Source organism: Ambystoma mexicanum, chromosome 5q (genome assembly GCF_040938575.1).
Source record: "Ambystoma mexicanum isolate Mex_15411 chromosome 5q, UKY_AmexF1_1, whole genome shotgun sequence".
NCBI lineage: Eukaryota > Metazoa > Chordata > Amphibia > Caudata > Ambystomatidae > Ambystoma > Ambystoma mexicanum.
Genome location: NC_090933.1, coordinates 657,574,880 through 657,593,805, shown reverse-complemented (window position 1 = coordinate 657,593,805; position 18,926 = coordinate 657,574,880).

Sequence of the window (18,926 nt, the reverse complement as noted above, 5' to 3'; positions counted from 1 at the left end):
AGCAGCGCAACACATTCCTTTTGTTTCTCCATTAAATTTCAGAGCCTTGCAATAAGGACACACTTCAGTCATAGTGCTGATGAGAACATGCCTGCTCAAACTATAATCATCAGCTGGGTTGTACCGGAATACAAGGCGCTTGTAATCGCGTGATTGCTGAGCACAGAGCTGTGCTTGGCGCTGATCTGCTATTTCCCGTTGATGTCTTTCAACCACTCTCAGCCTGTCGCGTTCATTCTGTTGAGAACGAAGCAGATCTGAAGCTGCAGAATGCAATCGCCGTGCTCACAACTGTGCATCCTGAAGTTTGACTGCATGTCACTTGGCTGCTTCTCTGGCACGTATTTGAGCCATTCTAAATCTGAAACATTGAAATGGAATCGTAAAATATTTAGTATACCATGTGTTGCTTTTAAATCCACCAGATGGCGCTGTTTTTCTGAAAAAGCATGAAAATATTTGCAGGCCGATTCATGGAGTTAATGTGCGCTGAAAATATCGGCGCAAGCTTGCGAAAATGTGCAAATCGCAGTGAAAGAGCGAAAATCGCAGTGCAAGTGCGAATATCACAGGGAAACCAGCGCACATCTATTCATGGAAGTTCGTGCGCGAGTAAAACCTGGGATGTGCGCTGAAAAAGTGTGCGGCGCACCCTGGCATCTAACGGTGTGCGCTAAGGCCACAGCGAAAGTGCACATAGCGCGGCGCACATAACCAAAGTAGGCTGAACACAGGGCGTGACACGCGGAATGGGGAACAAGTTGTGAAAATGTGGGCGTCACGGGGGAAGTACAGGAGGCAAGTGCGCGGAATGCCCACACGCTCGCCTACAACCCATATTCATGGAATTGAATAGGGCAAAACAGCGCACGGGCAAATACGCGCACAGGCCTAAACACGTCCGCCACACGAAGGGAGGCGGTCACGTCCCTGCGCATGAAAAAAATGTGCAACAAAATGTGCGCCCTCAAAAAGCATGTATATACAGCTATGAAGAATGTACCATACTGTGGGACTCTAGGACAAAGGACGTGCAAAGGGGTACGCGACAAACGCGGACACCCGCTGTGTGTATTTCGGGGGTGTGCGGGAAGTTCTACACGCTATTTGCCCTGGGGGAGTGGGGTACGTGTATTACAGGGGTTTGCATGAATTTCCACACCGATAGGCCTTGGGCGAGCAGGGTACATGTAAATCTGGGGTTCGTGGGAAGTTTCACACGCGATAGGCATCGGTACGTGTATTTCAGGGGTGCGTGTGAAGTTTCACACGCGATAGGCCTTGGTCGAGCGGGGTACGTGTAAATCTGGGGTTCGTGGGAATTTTCACACGCGATTGGCCTGGGTACGTGTATTACAGGGGTTCGCGTGAAGTTTCACACGCGATAGGCCTTGGTCGAGCGGGGTACGTGTAAATCTGGGGTTCGCGGGAAGTTCCACACGCGATAGGCCTGGGAACTTGTATTTCAGGGGTGCGCGTGAAGTTTCACATGCAATAGGCCTGGGTACGTGTATTTCAGGGGTGCGCGTGAAGTTTCACAAGCGATAGGCCTGGGTATGTGTATTTCAGGGGTGCGCTTGAAGTTTCACACGCGATACGCCTGGGTATGTGTATTTCAGGGGTGCGCATGAAGTTTCACACGCGATAGACATTGGTCGAGCGGGGTACGAGTAAATCTGGGGTTCGGTGGAAGTTTCACACGCGATAGGCCTGGGTACGTGTATTTCAGGGGTGCGCGTGAAGTTTCACACGCGATAGGCCTTGGTCGAGCGGGGTACGTGTAAATCTGGGGTTCGTGGGAAGTTTCACACGCGATTGGCCTGGGTACGTGTATTTCAGGGGTGCGCGTGAAGTTTCACACGCGATAGGCCTGGGTACGTGTATTTCAGGGATGCGCGTGAAGTTTCACACGCGATAGGCCTGGGTGCGTGTATTTCAGGGGTGCGCGTGAAGTTTCACACGCGATAGGCCTGGGTACATGTATTTCAGGGGTTCGCGTGAAGTTTCACACGTGATAGGCTTTGGTCGAGCGGGGTACCACTCACCGTCTGCCTTGCGTGTAGAAGAACGCGTAACCAGCACCCACCCGCTGTGAAGTAATAGCGTGTGAACCCCAACACCTGCACCGCACCCCACGAAAAGCACGTACAGGCCCGTGTGTGATACATCACAGACGCGCTTACGTGCTGAGGGCCTTTGGTCCAATCAAATCGCGTATGCGTGCTGACGCGCTTACGCTCTAAGGGACTTTCCTCGAATTACACACTGACATGCAAGAATTTCACATGCCAAAACACTCCGTATCAAGCTGGCCACGTGAAAACACACGGAAGACCATGCTCCTGCCCAAAAGGCCGGATTACTGCCCCCCAGAGCCCCGACCAGCCTCCCACGAGCCATCTGCTGCTGCCTGCCTGCCTGCTGCCATCGTGCCCTGCCATTTTGTGCCTGCACATCTGCCATCTGCAGGGGTCCAGTTGCTGTGTCCACCCCTGCTGGAACAGAAGACTCCCGACTGGTATGCCATCGTTCCACAGCCCAGCCCCAGGACCCAGTTGCCCACCCACGCCTGCCTCGGGGGTCGCCATGTCGGGGCAAAAACCATCTGAGACCAGGTAAAAGTATAAATAATCCGGAAAGAGACAGCGCCCAATAATCTTGTTTTTATTGTATTTGCAAAGTGTCCTTGAGTGATGACACGTGCTTCTGTCTCCCTGAGACCTTTTTCAAATCAGGGCGATTTCTTAGTCATAGCTCCATGAAATTGAAGGCATAGCTCAAAGATACCACTGACGTAATAATTAAACTACAATCTTGGATTTGGGAAAATGATTGCTTATTAGCAACTTTAGATGTGAAAGCATTATACACATCAATTCAGCACACTTGGGCTCTACAGGCTATAGACCACACTTTTAGGAATGACTCAGCATCTATGTATCATCAGACTCTCATGATTAAGGAAATGCTAGAACTATCTCTAGAATGCAACATTTTCAATTTTAATAACATATACTACAGGCAAACTAAAGGAGTTGCGATGGGCACTAAATATGCCCCAGCACTAGCCAACATCTTTATGGGCCTATTTGAGGACACAATCATCTATCAAGACAAGACATATCAGAAAGAACTTGTTCATTGGTTAAGATATATTGATGACATTTTGATACTATGGAAAGGTACGGAACTGCAGTTCTTGGAGTTTCAGAACAGAATCAACTGTAACGAAATGGGCATTCAATTCACTGGCACCTGTGATGCGAAAAGTATAGACTTTCTAGACCTTACGATCTACATTGAACAACATCAAATTAGAACACGTACATATCGGAAACCTACTGAAGTCAATTCGACCTTACATGCGGCAAGTTGCCATCACAGACCAACTATTTTGAATATTCCATCAGGAGAATTTTTGAGAGCAAGAAGAAATTGCCAGACCGTGGAATACTTTAATAAGGAATGTAACCTTTTCAGATCAAGATTCCAAGCGAGAGGATATTCAGAACAATGATTGAGCAAGGCTTGGGAAAAAAGTCAGTCAATAACACAAGAGCAAACACTATTAGAAAGGCACAATACGCGAGAACAACTGACCATAGGTTTCATTACCAAATACAATGATGACTACAGATATGTGAAAAAATGTTTAGCCAAACACTGGCATCTGTTAAAACTTGATGATAATATCTCTAACTTTGTGGATGAAAAACCAAGGATAATTTTCAAAAGAGCACAGACATTGAGAAACAAATTAAGTCCTTCTAACTTGCCAGAAATACCGGACAAATCACAGAACTGGCTGAAAACGACCACCCACGGATTTAGAAAATGCGGGACCTGCACGATGTGCAAATACGCTCACAAAAAAAACAGACTCATTCTCTAACAGTAATAACAAGACTTTGAAAATCAGACAACCCATCAACTGTAGAACAAAGTATGTGGTCTATGCAATTATCTGTGTGTGTAAATTGGTCTATATAGGCAGTACGATCAGAGAACTTCGGACCCGAATACGAGAACATTTAGCAAGAATTGGCAGCCAGGATCCCAGATTACCACTTGCATGCCACTGGCAAGAAAAACACCAAATGGACAATAAGGCAGATATACAGTTCATTGGTTTCCAAAGAGTGACTCTGGGGAGAAGGAGTGGGGACAAAGAGAAGAAACTTAGACAAATGGAGGCCATGATAATTTGCAAATTCAACTCTACAGTACTTGGCCTCAACACAGATAACGAAATGGTTTCTTTTTTGTAGCAAACTAATGTGACAGAAGCTTTCATCAGTCATATTACTAATCCACCCTGAGATGTCATTGGTATTACCCACCACATACCCAGCATATCGGTTTGTTATGACTAAATCATAATAATGAGTTGCTAAACCATATGAATATCCTTTTCAGATCCTTTTAGTAACCATGGGTTTCAACCCTTGGTAATTAGACACACTGCGCTATATCTTTATTGTGCATTGGTGTTCTACCATTGTGTGGGCTCACATAACTATGTTCTCAATAACCTACATGGGTAATTTTAAAAATGAAAATAAAAATAATACTGCCAATAATTTCATAACAATTTCATAATATAACTGAATGAACCACACGGGTATTATGTAAAATTACAGAGTTACCAAGATGATGTTAATAACCTACCTGCAATTTAACAACATGGAACTATATAATACACTACACTCTAATATGGCCGCCAGGTAATCACTTGAGTAAACAGGGAGATAGGACTTCACAGTCAGTTCATCCCCATGGAAACGTATATATACACATAGAGGACGCCTAATGGCGCCCCCACGAGACTTCGTGCAGCACGCGATTGTACGCCTAATGGAAAGCAGAGGTAAGAGACCGTCAATGATTTCATGGTCCTTTTCACTCGTTAAGCGTGCGTTCAGTCGCACGATAACGTGCGCGATTCTTTCGCGCTAATGTTCCTCTCTCATTCACTTCATTTCACACGCACCAAAACGTACAAGTTCATAATCATTCAAAACATTTAAAGCACACTAGTAACGTGTGTTCTACTTGCTCTTTAACATGCGTGATTCCTTATGTTATTTCGCCCTGCTTTTTGCATTATTTTAAATGCAGTTCTGCATCCGAGAATCCAATCACCTAGACTTTCGATTGTAATATTGATTAGAATTTGTATAATTTAGAGAATTCCCTAGCGAGACAGTCACAAAACCAGCCCTGACTAATACAGTTAATGTCATCAACAAAATATGCACACGGCTAGGATTACTGAGATACCTTATGTGAGATTTGAAGGATTTATCAAACTATCAATGTTGTAATGACTGACATTGTCGATACTTCCAATTTGTAGGGGTCTAACCCGGTTATTACGGCGGATGTATTACTTTTGAAATAGGGGCATCAGTGAAATCCACTAACTGTGAGTTTACCAGTAATTACCAACTTGGGTTACATGATAATGATCCAATACATTGTCTAACAAATGTATTTCTTGTACCTATCTCTCTCAATGTTTACCTGTTACTCTACCACCCTTTCCCCCACTCCTCTTTTTGTCTGGCATTTAATTTATTTATTTTTAACTGTTTAAATTTTGTTTCTCTCACTTTTTCACATTTGTATTACGGTGCTAATTCATAATTATCATGACTGTGGTGCATCACTCTACTTTGCAATTTTTGCTTTGACTCATGTACAATTATATGTTGATGTTGGATTATGCTCTATGCATTACACCAACACTTGCTTTGTTACTACTTATGGAGCTATGACTAAGAAATAGCCCTGATTTGAAAAAGGTCTCAGGGAGACCGAAACACGTGTCATCACTCAAGGGCACTTTGCAAATATAATACAAACAAGATTATTGGGCTCTGTCTCTTGCCGGATTATTTATACTTTTTACCTAGTCTCAGGGGTTTTTCTTGGTTTAACCCTCCATCCGGTGAGACGCGACCATTGGTTATTTCAAGGAATCCTTTTTTGAAAAACACTAAGGCCCTCATTACGACCCAGGCGGTAAGCGGAAAACGATGCCGGTAAATGAATACCGGCATCATTTTCCGCTAGGTCCGATTATGACCCGCGAAAGTGCAATTAGCGACATCGTAGTTTACGGTGCCGCAAACAGCACCAAGGTCGCGCGCGCGCGACCCACCATACCGTAAATACCGGCATGGTGCAAAGCTATGCAGATCACAAACCCAGCGGACATGCCCCTAACGCCATCTCCAAGGCCGTTAAGTACCTTACCGCCATGGCGCTAATTCCGCCATCGCGTACCAACCGTAAATGGCCATGTGCAGTGTTCCCAGCTGCCACAGGTGCACAGAATCAGCACAGGTGGAGGCAATACAGACTCTCCCAGTGCAAAAAGAGCACACCCCACCCCTACCAGCCCCAGTCACACTCCACAATGATACCAATAGGACTAGCAATGTTGGGGCTGGAGGACCTGATAGCAATGCGAGTGCTACAACTGCAACAACAACAACAACAACAACAACAACAACAACAGGCTGCACAGAGGAGACGCAGGAGGAGAAGGAGGGCAAGGCAGCAAGCCCCACCAGCACAGCCAGTGGCACCACGCAGGCAGCCCCCAATCCCACGCATCAGAGCCAGTCCATTCAACCTCACCGCAGAGCAGATCCACACCCTGTACCGACTGGACCGTGACACCATTACCGACATTGTGCACATGATACACAACGACATTGTCAGCATGATAGAAACACCCACCGCCATCCCGCCCCTACTGAAGGTAGTGTCCGTGCTCCACTTCCTGGCCACAGGCACCTACCAGCACACAGTGGGCCACTTGCATGGCATATCCCAACCATTATTCTCACGTACACTGATCCAAGTGCTCGATGCCCTCCTCAAGCACACAGACGACCATATCTCATTGCCACGGTCTGCCCAGGAGATTGCCAACACCAAAGTGGGTTTTCATGCACTAGCTGGCATACCTGGTTGCATTGTTGCCATCGACTGCACCCATGTTGAATTGGTGGTCCCACATGCCATGGAGGTACCATACCGCAACCGTAAACTATTTCACTCAATCAACGTGCAAATGGTCTGCGACTCCAACAGGATCTTCACACATTGTTGTGCCCGATTTCCCGGATCAACCCATGATTCAATGGTCCTTCGGAACTCCACAATACCACGCTACATGGAGCGACATGCAGGCCCAAGATCCTGCCTACTCGGTGAGTCTAATGTCATGAGCATGGAAATGCAAAGTGTGTAGGTGATCGACGTACCAATGCATATTTCACCTGGCAGAAAGGGGGGGGGGGTGATGCATACGTCACATGGCTGCGACTGATCATACCCTGAGGCAGCACTCACGTCATCTGACAACTGTATACATGATGCCTGATCTAATCAGCCCTAACATGTGAATGAAAGTGCACCCCAACCATGACACAACCATCTGCAAGTGCATTGTACGAAATGTGACCACATTGACTCCAAAAGAACGCACCTACATGCACGTCACCAAACACCATCAACTGAAAGGGCTGTCCCCCATAACTGCGCACAAAGGAGGCATATGTCGGACAGGAACATCAATGCACCACTACACAGACAGCAAGACCCACAAACTGTCCCCATTGACACCAGTATTGTTCCCTGGGGTCATAATGAGCCAGGCAGCAATGTTGCAATCATGTGAGCTTTGACCTCACAGGACACGTGCCAGGTCACATAAAATAACGGCCTGAACGGACACAGTGGATGGGCACTCACGAGGCAATTGTCCCCCCTGCATGGTGTCTTGGCATGCAAAACAGTACATGAGAGCCATGAACATATACCGGTTGCATAGTGTGAATCCATTAGCACAACTAAATTTGGTGCAAAGTAACAGTTGAATGCAAGGCATGGTGGCGCGTCATGTTCAGAAAGCAATCTCATTCCTGACACATACATTGTTGCCCATTTACAGGTGATGCAGGCTATCCCCTGAAGAGGTGGCTCCTTACACCAGTCCGGAACCCACAGAACCAGCATGAGGTGGACTTCATCCGTGCCCATGCACGTACCCGTGTGGTGATAGAGCAGGCCTTTGGCCTACTGAAGGCACGTTTCCGCTGCTTCAGCAGGTCTAGCGGGGCACTCCTGTACCGCCATGAGAAGGTTGCGAAGATCGTCATGGCATGTGTCATGCTACACAATATGTGCGTCAGACGTAACGTGCCTCTGCCCCCTGACGCAGAACTGCAACCACTTGATGATGAGGATGTTGTGGGTGTGGATGGGTCAGCACCTCAAGGAGGCAGCGATGCACAGGAGGGGCGTGAAATGCGTCAGAATCTCATTGACCAATGCTTCTAGCACACACAGTGTGTGCGTGTAACATGTGGACGGCACTTGGGGCACTGTGTGTGTCTGGTATATGCACATTGTAGACTGTACAACAATAAAGCACACATACACAATGAGCAATGTCCACACATTTGGTTTGTGATAAACGAAAAAGTGTATTGTGCTCATGAAAAGTTATGACACACCCAATCCCCCCTCCCCCCGAACACCCCAACACACCCAATCCCCCCTCCCCCCTGAACACCCCAAGACACCCAATCCCTCCTCACCCTCCCCCCAGAAATCCCTGCAAAGGAGTGCCAGTGCCCGTGGTGAAGTGGGTAATGTTTCAGTGGTCCACTGGGCGGGCACTGGGCGGGCACTATTGCCAGCCCCCTGTCCCGGAACCTGGGGCCCCCCTGCCTGTACTCCTCCGGGTCCTGGCTGACCTGCGGACAGGGCTGGATGGGGCCAAACTTGCAGCTGAGGAGGTACCGGCATGCTCGGTACGCCGTGTGTCCATGATTGTCCGTATCAGTTCACTAATCACTAACCGCGGCCAGTTCTGTGCATATTTTCGTGCTTGCTGATTGGATGGCTGCCTTGATGCTCTCGGCACACCTCTCCATGCCTGAACTGGCACCTCCACAATCAGCAACATGCTGCGTTAGGAGTGACCCAAGTTGTTCTTGCCTCGCTGATATTTGGTCCAGCACCAGGCTGAAATCAGGCACAATGGGGGTTGCAATTGCAGGCCCAATAGGACTACTCCCCTCTTCGCCTACTCCCACTGGGCTTGGAGTGGCTGGCCATGAATTTCCAGGGGATTGCCCCTGTGTGTCCTGTCCATGCAGGCTACATGGGGACAGGTGTGGGGAGGTAAGTTGGGTGTTGGGGGGACCTTCCATGTCATCATCCACATTTGCCACATCGCTGTCAGAACAGGCTGCGATGGCTGCAGTCTCCCCGACTGTGCTGCTCCCCGCAGACACAATCCCATCAGTGGGCAGCAGTGGTAGTGTGTCTGCCATGGGTGCCATCATGTCCCTTTCCTCGGGGGGAATTGCTGCCCTGGGCTGTTTGGCAACAGGAAATCTGGCCTGCTGTGGGTTGGCGATGGGTCCAGCAGAGGTGGATGGTTGGTGGCCTCTTGCCTCGGTCCTGGGCTTCTTGGATGGGGTGGTGCCACTCTCGTCCCTGCCGGTGTCCGAGTGTGAGCCTGTGGTGGAGCAGAGGAGAGAAAGAGTTATTGATGGTTCAGCGGACATTGAGCAGGCATTGTGATGAGTGCCATGGTTTAGATGGATAGATGGTGGACTTTGTAGGCCGTGACATACAGGCTGTCTCCCTTTTGGGTGGGTTGAGCATGCAGGAATGTGTGTGCCTGCTGTAGAGTGGGCATGCTGCATGTGTGGAGGGTGTGGGTCTTCTGCTGATGTGTTGCGTTTGCCATATGGGCTGACATTGTGATTCACATGTAAGTGTGATTCAGGGTGTTTTGCAAGGCTGAATTGGTGGCACCTACCCTTGTCTCCTGATGTCGGGGTTCCTCTCTCCATGCCGCCGACGCCCTCAATGCACTCCATGCCGATCAATGAGGCACATGTCACCTCCCACGGCTGCATCTTCAGTGGGGAGTCTGCTCCACCGCCAGTTGCCAGTCCCAGGTTGCGGTTTGCTGACAGTATACCCCTTACTCGGAGCCGGAGGTCATCCCACCTTTTGCGGCACTGTCTGGCGGTGCGTGGGGTGGTACCTACGGCACTGACGCGTTGTGCAACGAGTTCCCATACTGCTTTTTTCCGGGCTATGGCTGGTCTCGTCATCTCTGATGAGAAGACGACGTCTGCCTTTTCCTGCAGCGTTTCTGCAAGCATAGTCAGTTCTTCGCGACTGAAGCGGTCCTGCCGCTGCCTGTCGCAGGCTTTTTTAACAACTTTTGGCATGGTTGGGTGAGGAAATGGGTGGGTAATGGGATTCACAGGGTTTCAGGGTCGATTGTAGTGTGGTTGGGTAGGATGGCAATGGATTGTGTTTTTAAAGATGGCCGCTGTGCTCTTTCCCGTTCCGCCGCGATGACGCTACTTCCGGTTCCGCTTATTTACGGTGCCCGCTAATTACGGTGCCCGCTAATTATGGGGCCCACTGATTACGGTCGTCGCAATGATGGGTGGCGGTAGGTCACCCTGCGCGGCGTTCAATGCCGGTAAGGCCTGTTTACGCCATGGCGTAGTTTACATTACCGCCATGGCGTAATGCTCGTGCGCGATGGGTCGGAATATGGCGCTCTTTACGCCATCGGTCCATGGCGTAAACGATGATTACGCCATGGCGGTAATGTCGCATACTTACCGCCAGGGTCGTAATGAGGGCCTAAGTCCCAACTATTCTGATGTCGCCATGTTAGACCTAACCGCAGCAGCCAGGATTGTTTGAAAAAAAAAACATCTGAGACCACTGGCGACACCCAGCCAGAGGGGCAGAGGGCCACCAGCTTCAGTCAGAAGGAAGTTGGTGTCCTGGTGAAGCTTGTCCTGGGGCATTATGATGCCCTCTTCGGATCATCACGCACCAACAAGGAAGGATGGGACAGGATCAGGGACGACTTTGTGGTTGCCATCAACGCGGAGGGGGTGGCAACCCGCAACATCAAGCAAGTCAAGAAGCGCTGGGAGGACTTGAGGTCCAGGACCCTCTTAAAGGCCCGGCGCCTTGTGGAGGGGGGCTGGGGCCGCATGTGTACCATCCAGCTGAGGGTCCTGGAATGCGTACACCCAGTGCTTCACGCCCAGATCCTTGAGAGGCAGACCCATCTGGAATTGAGCGGTAAGTGGCCAAGCATTGCTGTGTGAGACAGGGCATGTTACAGTGTGCTGGTTGTCTGATACTTGCCTGTATGTGTGACATAGGCCATGTACGTATGTGTGTGTGCAGGGACATCATGGCATGGTCATGCATGTGAGACCAGTAATGTGTGAACCACATGGTTGGTGCATGTGTTTAAATGCAACATGGGGAGCTCTATGCGGTATGGACACATGAGAGCATGCCAGTCTCTCTTCCTGGACATGGGTGGGGGTGAGTGATGGGTGCTGATGCCATGTACATGTATGGTGTCCATGTCTGTGTGTCTGACCTGCGTGTCTGTGACTTCTGAATGCCATGGATGCATGACACATGTCTGTGACAATGTTCAGATTCACTGATGCAGCCTAGTCATCCTTGTATCCACTTTGTCTGGGGTGTACGAGGCCAGATGGATGAAACTACGGTGAAGTGTGTGCATGTGATAGGCATGACCCATGATGCATGTGAGTTTTTAACCAACATTGTATGTTTCAAGAGTCCCTTGGTCATGTATGCTAATGTCCATAGCATGCGCCATGCCTGGTACTGCATGTGTTTTGCCTGCACTGACCCATGTGTTGTGGAGGGACATGATGGAAGTGATGTTTGACAGTGGCACTCATCTGCTATTGCTTCCTGTCTATGGGACGATTGTACAGTACCCAGATGCTTGTGTTCTATATCTCCCTCTACACAGCGGCAAGTGAAGAAGAGGGCGGAGATGGTGCTGTGAAGCAAAGCGGCGGGGATTCCCCCACGGCTGCAGAGGAAGGGGTGGTGAACCCCCACAGGGGCTTGCAACGGCGGAAGACGGTGTGGAGCCATCCAGGATGGTGGTTTCCACAGAGGAGGAGGAGGCCGCTACTGAGCTGCACATGGGGCCTGGTGGGGGTGGTACCACTGGTGCAAGTGGTGCAGTCCAGGGGCAGGGACAGGAGGCAGCACAGGTCGCCATGGAGGGGCCTGTGCATGTCACTGTCCCTGACACTGTGACTGCACCACCATGCACCAGCAGGGATGCCCCATCCCAGGCCCTTCCGCAGGTAGGGGGGATGTCCATGTTATCTGACACTCCTCTACCTGCGGACGAGGGGACCCCTGGCAGTATGGAGAAGGACCTGATTGGTGTCGCGTTGCGCACGGGTGTCATTCGTGATGACGTGCGTGCTTTCCGGGGGGAGCATGCACGTCATCACGAAGAGCAGCGTGCCAATGTGGCCCAGTTGGGAGCCACCATGGACGGGGGTTTCGTACATGTGTCAGCCACTCTGGCGACCCTCTCCTCCTCTGTGGAGGCTATGCGCCAGTCGTTCTCCATGCCTTCTTCTGGCCCAGATGCCACCAGGGCCCCCTGTGGACCTGCCCCGACCAACGCAGCCAGCTCGGTGGGGCTCCCATCCCTGCCACAGCCGGGAGTCGGAGGTCCAGCAGGGGTGGACACACCAGCAACTGGACCCCAGCAGATGGAGGATATGCCGGCATCATCGGGCAGGGCATGTGCATGACGGCGTCAGTGGATTCCATCAGCCTGGATGCCGTCGTGCTGGCAGAGGCAGTTGCGTCGGAGGCAGCGGCAGGCTCAACGTGGGAGGCATCATGGCTCGGGGCCATCTACATCAGAGGGGCAGGCATCAGCCGGAGGGCAGGAGAACCCTGGAATGGGAGTGTCTTCCGTGTGGCAGCGGTTGGGCCAGCAGATAGGTGTGGAGCGGCGGCGGGCCGAGGAGGAACGGCTCACAATGGTCAGGGCGGAGAACTCCATGTGCAGGGCGCTGAGGCGGGCTGAGTGCCTCGAGGGTATTTGCAGGGAGTTGGAGCTGGACACCGCATTATCCCTGCGAGACCTCGGGGCCAGTGAACATGCCCGCCTCCAAGCCATTGAACAGGAGTTCGATGATGCCCTGGCCCATGACATCAACCAGTGAGACGTTGGACTTGCCCGCCGCCATTGTATATAGTTCATTAGTGTTAAGTTTCCTTTCTTTTTTTCTTCCCTTTGGGGCGCATGGACTATGCCCCACTTTTTTGTATATAGTTGTTTATTCTGTAGGCTTTTTTGTAGGTTTCCTTTGGACAGTTGGGCTCATGGACCCAGGATTTCATCCTTGTAAATAGTTGGAGTGTGCATTTGTCGGATTTTTCTTTTTGAATTTTTCCATGGAGCAATGGATTTTACTTTTTTATTTTGGTTTGGATTTGCTTTGTTGGAAGGAGACTTTGGAGACATTTTTGATTTCATATATTTTGTATTCTGATTTCCTTTTTTTATCATTATGTGACATTCTGCATTGTTTTCCTTATGTCCATTGTTTGGTATTTGATTATCTTTCAACACATTTTTTGTTCAATACATTTGTTCCCGTACTTCAATGTGTGGTATTCTCTCATTGGTTTCATGCATGTCACGATGTGGGTGTTCACATTCACTGGCACCCATTGTGTGTGTGTGACGGACATGTGCTGATGTACATACATGCCATTTGGGTTGTTTCATGTAATGGGCATTTCAATGTGGGGTGTATGTTATGCTTGGTTGGTTATTTGGGCAGGGGTGGCGTGCCGAGGGATTTTGGTGGACATGAGGGCCATGATTGTGGGTCATGTTGACATGTTGGGGGGGACATGAGTGGGACATGAGTGGGGGCCTGCTGGCAGGTGCCCCTGACTGCTGGGGGTGGGTGTGCTGGGGGACATGAGTGGGGCCTGCTGGCAGGTGCCCCTGACTGCTGTGGGGTGGGGGGTTGGGGGACATGGGTGGGACATGAGTGGGGGCCTGCTGGCAGGTACCCCTGACTGCTGTGGGGTGGGGGTGCTGGGGGACATGAGTGGGGGCCTTCTGGCAGGTGCCCCTGACTGCTGGGGGGTGGGGGTGCTGGGGGACATGAGTGGGGGCCTGCTGGCAGGTGCCCCTGATTGCTGGGGGGTGGGGGTGCTGGGGGACATGAGTCGGGGCCTGCTGGCAGGTGCCCCTGACTGCTGGGGGGTGGGGGTGCTGGTGGACATGAGTGGGACAAGAGTGGGGGCCTGCTTGCAGGTGCCCCTGACTGCTGGGGGGTGGGGGTGCTGGGGGACATGAGTGGGGGCCTGCTGGCAGGTGCCCCTGACTGCTGGGGGGTGGGGGTGCTGGGGGACATGAGTGGGGGCCTGCTGGCAGGTGCCCCTGACTGCTGGGGGGTGGGGGTGCTGGGGGACATGAGTGGGACATGAGTGGGGGCCTGCTGGCAGGTGCCCCTGACTGCGGGGGGGTGGGGGTGCTGGGAGACATGAGTTGGTGATCATATTGCAACGTGACATGTGGCTTGGCTGAGGGGCATGCCCATGGTGGATGGGCTGCCTGCGGGACATGACCAGGGGTGCAGGGTAGTCCCCTGTGGTGTGGGCTGCTTGCAGGGGCCGTGGAGGGGGTAGAGGGGACACCTGGGAGGACCCACACTGCCAATTCACGTGTAAAACTTCCCTGCACCCCTGAAATACACATACCCAGGCCAATCGCGTGTGAAACTACCCGCGCACCCCTGAATTACATGTACCTAGGCCAATCGCGTGTGAGACTTCCCACGCACCCCTGAAATACACGTACCCAGGCCAATCGCGTGTGAAACTTCCCGCAAGCCCCTGAAATACACGTACCCAGGCCAATAGTGTGTGAAACTTCCTGCGCACCCCTGAAATACACGTACCCAGGCCAATCGCGTGTGAAACTTCCTGCGCACCCCTGAAATACACGTACCCAGGCCAATCGCGTGTGAAACTTCCCGCGCACCCCTGAAATACACGTACCCAGGCCAATCGCGTGTGAAACTTCCCGCGCACCCCTGAAATACACGTACCCAGGCCAATCGCGTGTGAAACTTCCCACGCACCCCTGAAATACACGTACCCCGCTCCCCCAGGCCCAATCGCATGTGACACTACCCACGCACCCCTGAAATACACGTACCCAGGCCAATCGCGTGTGAGACTTCCCACGCACCCCTGAAATATACGTACCCAGGCCAATCGCGTGTGAGACTTCCCGCGCACCCCTGAAATACACGTACCCAGGCCAATCGCGTGTGAAACTACCCACGAGCCCCTGAAATACACGTACCCAGGCCAATCGCGTGTGAAACTTCCCGCGAGCCCCTGAAATACACGTACCCAGGCCAATCGCGTGTGAAACTTCCCACGCACCCCTGAAATACACGTACCCAGGCCAATCGCGTGTGAAACTACCCGCGAGCCCCTGAAATACACGTACCCCGCTCCCCCAGGCCCAATCACGTGTGAAACTACCCGCGCACCCCTGAAATACACGTACCCAGGCCAATCGCGTGTGAAACTTCCCGCAAGCCCCTGAAATACACGTACCCAGGCCAATAGTGTGTGAAACTTCCTGCGCACCCCTGAAATACACGTACCCAGGCCAATCGCGTGTGAAACTTCCTGCGCACCCCTGAAATACACGTACCCAGGCCAATCGCGTGTGAAACTTCCCGCGCACCCCTGAAATACACGTACCCAGGCCAATCGCGTGTGAAACTTCCCACGCACCCCTGAAATACATGTACCCAGGCCAATCGCGTGTGAAACTTCCCACGCACCCCTGAAATACACGTACCCCGCTCCCCCAGGCCCAATCGCATGTGACACTACCCACGCACCCCTGAAATACACGTACCCAGGCCAATCGCGTGTGAGACTTCCCACGCACCCCTGAAATATACGTACCCAGGCCAATCGCGTGTGAGACTTCCCGCGCACCCCTGAAATACACGTACCCAGGCCAATCGCGTGTGAAACTACCCACGAGCCCCTGAAATACACGTACCCAGGCCAATCGCGTGTGAAACTTCCCGCGAGCCCCTGAAATACACGTACCCAGGCCAATCGTGTGTGAAACTTCCCACGCACCCCTGAAATACACGTACCCAGGCCAATCGCGTGTGAAACTACCCGCGAGCCCCTGAAATACACGTACCCCGCTCCCCCAGGCCCAATCACGTGTGAAACTACCCGCGCACCCCTGAAATACACGTACCCAGGCCAATCGCGTGTGAAACTACCGCGAGCCCCTGAAATACACATACCCCGCTCCCCCAGGCCCAATCGCATGTGAAACTACCCGCAAGCCCCTGAAATACACATACCCCGCTCCCCTAGGCCCATTTGCGTGTGAAACTTCATGCGAACCCCTGAAATACACGTACCATGGCCAATCGCGTGTGAACTTCACGCGAACCCCTGAAATACACGTACCCAGGCCAGTCGTGTGTGAAACTTCCCGCGCACCCCTGGAATACACGTACCCAGGCCAATCGCATGTAAAAATTCACGCGAACAACAGTTATACACGTACCCCACTCGCACAGGCCCTTTCGCGTGTGGAAGTTACAGTGAAACCCGTAATACACGTTCCCCGCTTGGCGTTTGCTGTTTGGCAGTCCAGTAAACTGGGCCATGGTTGGCGCAGCCCTTTGCGCTGGATTGGGGATTTTGATGGCTTTTCCTTGTACAAGGGCCTTCTTGGGGGCATAACTGGCGCTGCTGCAGGGACGCTGTGCCACTCTGCGCCACGGCTGCTTTTGGAGGCTAAAATCCATGAATACGCTGTGCGTGGAAATCGATTTTAGCGCACGCGGCTGGCGCAGACATTCACACGGGAACACTGTGCGCCAGCCGCATGCGCCACTTTTGTGCAAATTTCTATGAATTACCCTCTTAGTATAGCGTGTGTTGCTTTTACATCCAACAGATGGCAGTGTTTTTTGGAAAAAGCATGTTTTTACCTGTCACAGGTGTGACATCTATGGATGGTAGGTATATAAAAACACGCGTGTATTCAAATGCAACTTTGTGTCAAAATTTCAAAGCAATTGGTGAAGAACTTTCAGAGATTTAAGATTTAAGATTTTGAACAAACAAACGTTTACATTTTCATTTATGTAGAAGATTACAATGCAGAAACTATCAGATGCAGAAAATGACAATTTCATAGGTTTGAATGTTTCCTAAAGGTAGCAAACAGTGCACATACTGGATATTTCAGCCACAACTTAGCTTGTGTTACAAATATTTGGATTTGAATTGATTTACATGGAACCCATTGAAACAATCTAATAGTACTAGAAAGTGTGACTACATATTTGAATATGTAGTCAATCTTTTACGTTAAAAAAGAGAAGTCCAGTATTGCAGAATGCAAATTATTGTGACAATTTTGTTTTTTTTCACCTACTGAAACTGATGAATTTTGCAATAATTTACTCACACAAATACTGTTTTACATTGTGCGGTCTTCACCAAATTTTTATAGAGTATGCGTCCTAAAATAGGCCACATACATACTAATAAAGATCTCTACTTACAATCAGTGATACATATTGCTGTCTCACCCTTTAAAAGACATATGTAAATCTGAAAAATACTACACATTGCAACTGATTCAAAAACATGATTGCTTATGGTTGCAAGTACATGTTCAAGATATGTTATTTTTTTTCATTGATATGATATGATATGATATGATATAGCATTTATAACACGCCTATACACAAGTGTTTCATTGTTTTTTAAAATGTCCTTATGCAATTAAAACCAAAACTGAACTTTGGTTCCAATAGTAGTTTGTTTACATTCTTTAAATTCCTAGTCAATCTGGCCTTGTATGTTCCTATGGTCATTGCATACAAGCAATATACTTCTCTTTGTAGCCACACAGTATAGTTTCCACTATTATAATTTTAAAACAATATATCTTTATTTGATTTTTACACAAAAAGTAAATAAAACAATCAACGATGAAGTGCAGCAGAGGAGACGCTTTTCTAATACCCAAGCTTTCCAATACATTGAGTAATTAAAGAAAAACAGGCATACAAATGGAGCCTTAAAATCAAATCAATCAATTAGTGGAGGGGTTCAATGTGAGGGCTTAAGGTTCATTCAAAGTATATGCAAGGCAGGGCATCTTTGGGGTGTATTCACTTTCTTCATTAGCCTCAAAGTTTCCACTATTATTAAACACACTGTTACAAAATCTTATTTGAAAATTTTTCTCAGAAATAGATTCCTCACATATAAAAAGTTGGTGCATTATACTTTGTTGTATCACTTCAATATCTTTGTATTATGATCAACAAATATTCTTTGCACTCCAAATTTCTAACTGAAGATTGAAGGCAAAAGCCACACTGAACACAGATAATTACATGGAGCATTTGTTATGAAATCTGCAAACTGTACTCTTTCTTGATCTGGTATAAAAATGTATAGACATCTTTCAAATAGCTCTCTAGAAACGATGAGTAGCCAATCAAGAATCCAATCATAAGATAAACCTATACAAGTATTCAATAATAATTTTATTAATGTGATACAGTTTTATACATACGTAAAGCCAGAATGGGCAGGTGGTTAAAGCGCATAAGCAAAATAAATCGCCTCAGTTGATCAGATGGACAAAGATTCAAATGAGGCTGTGCCTTCATAAAGGTGAAAAGTACATGCGTAATACATTTATAGCTTTTCAAAGTTTCCAAATGGGTAAAATTACTCTGCCAATCCCACACTTTTAAACGTTTGTGCATACTGAGAAATAAGCGCTCGTTTTCCCGACTCCACTCAGGTGACCAACTGATTTCTTCGAGCAGAGTATTCATCTGAGTTTCTAGTTTATGCTGTCTGCTAGCCATTGCATCCTCTTTGATGGTCATAAGAAGTCTATTTGCAGGCTTGTTGTTAATTCTGATATTTAATTCTACTCGCTTTCTCAG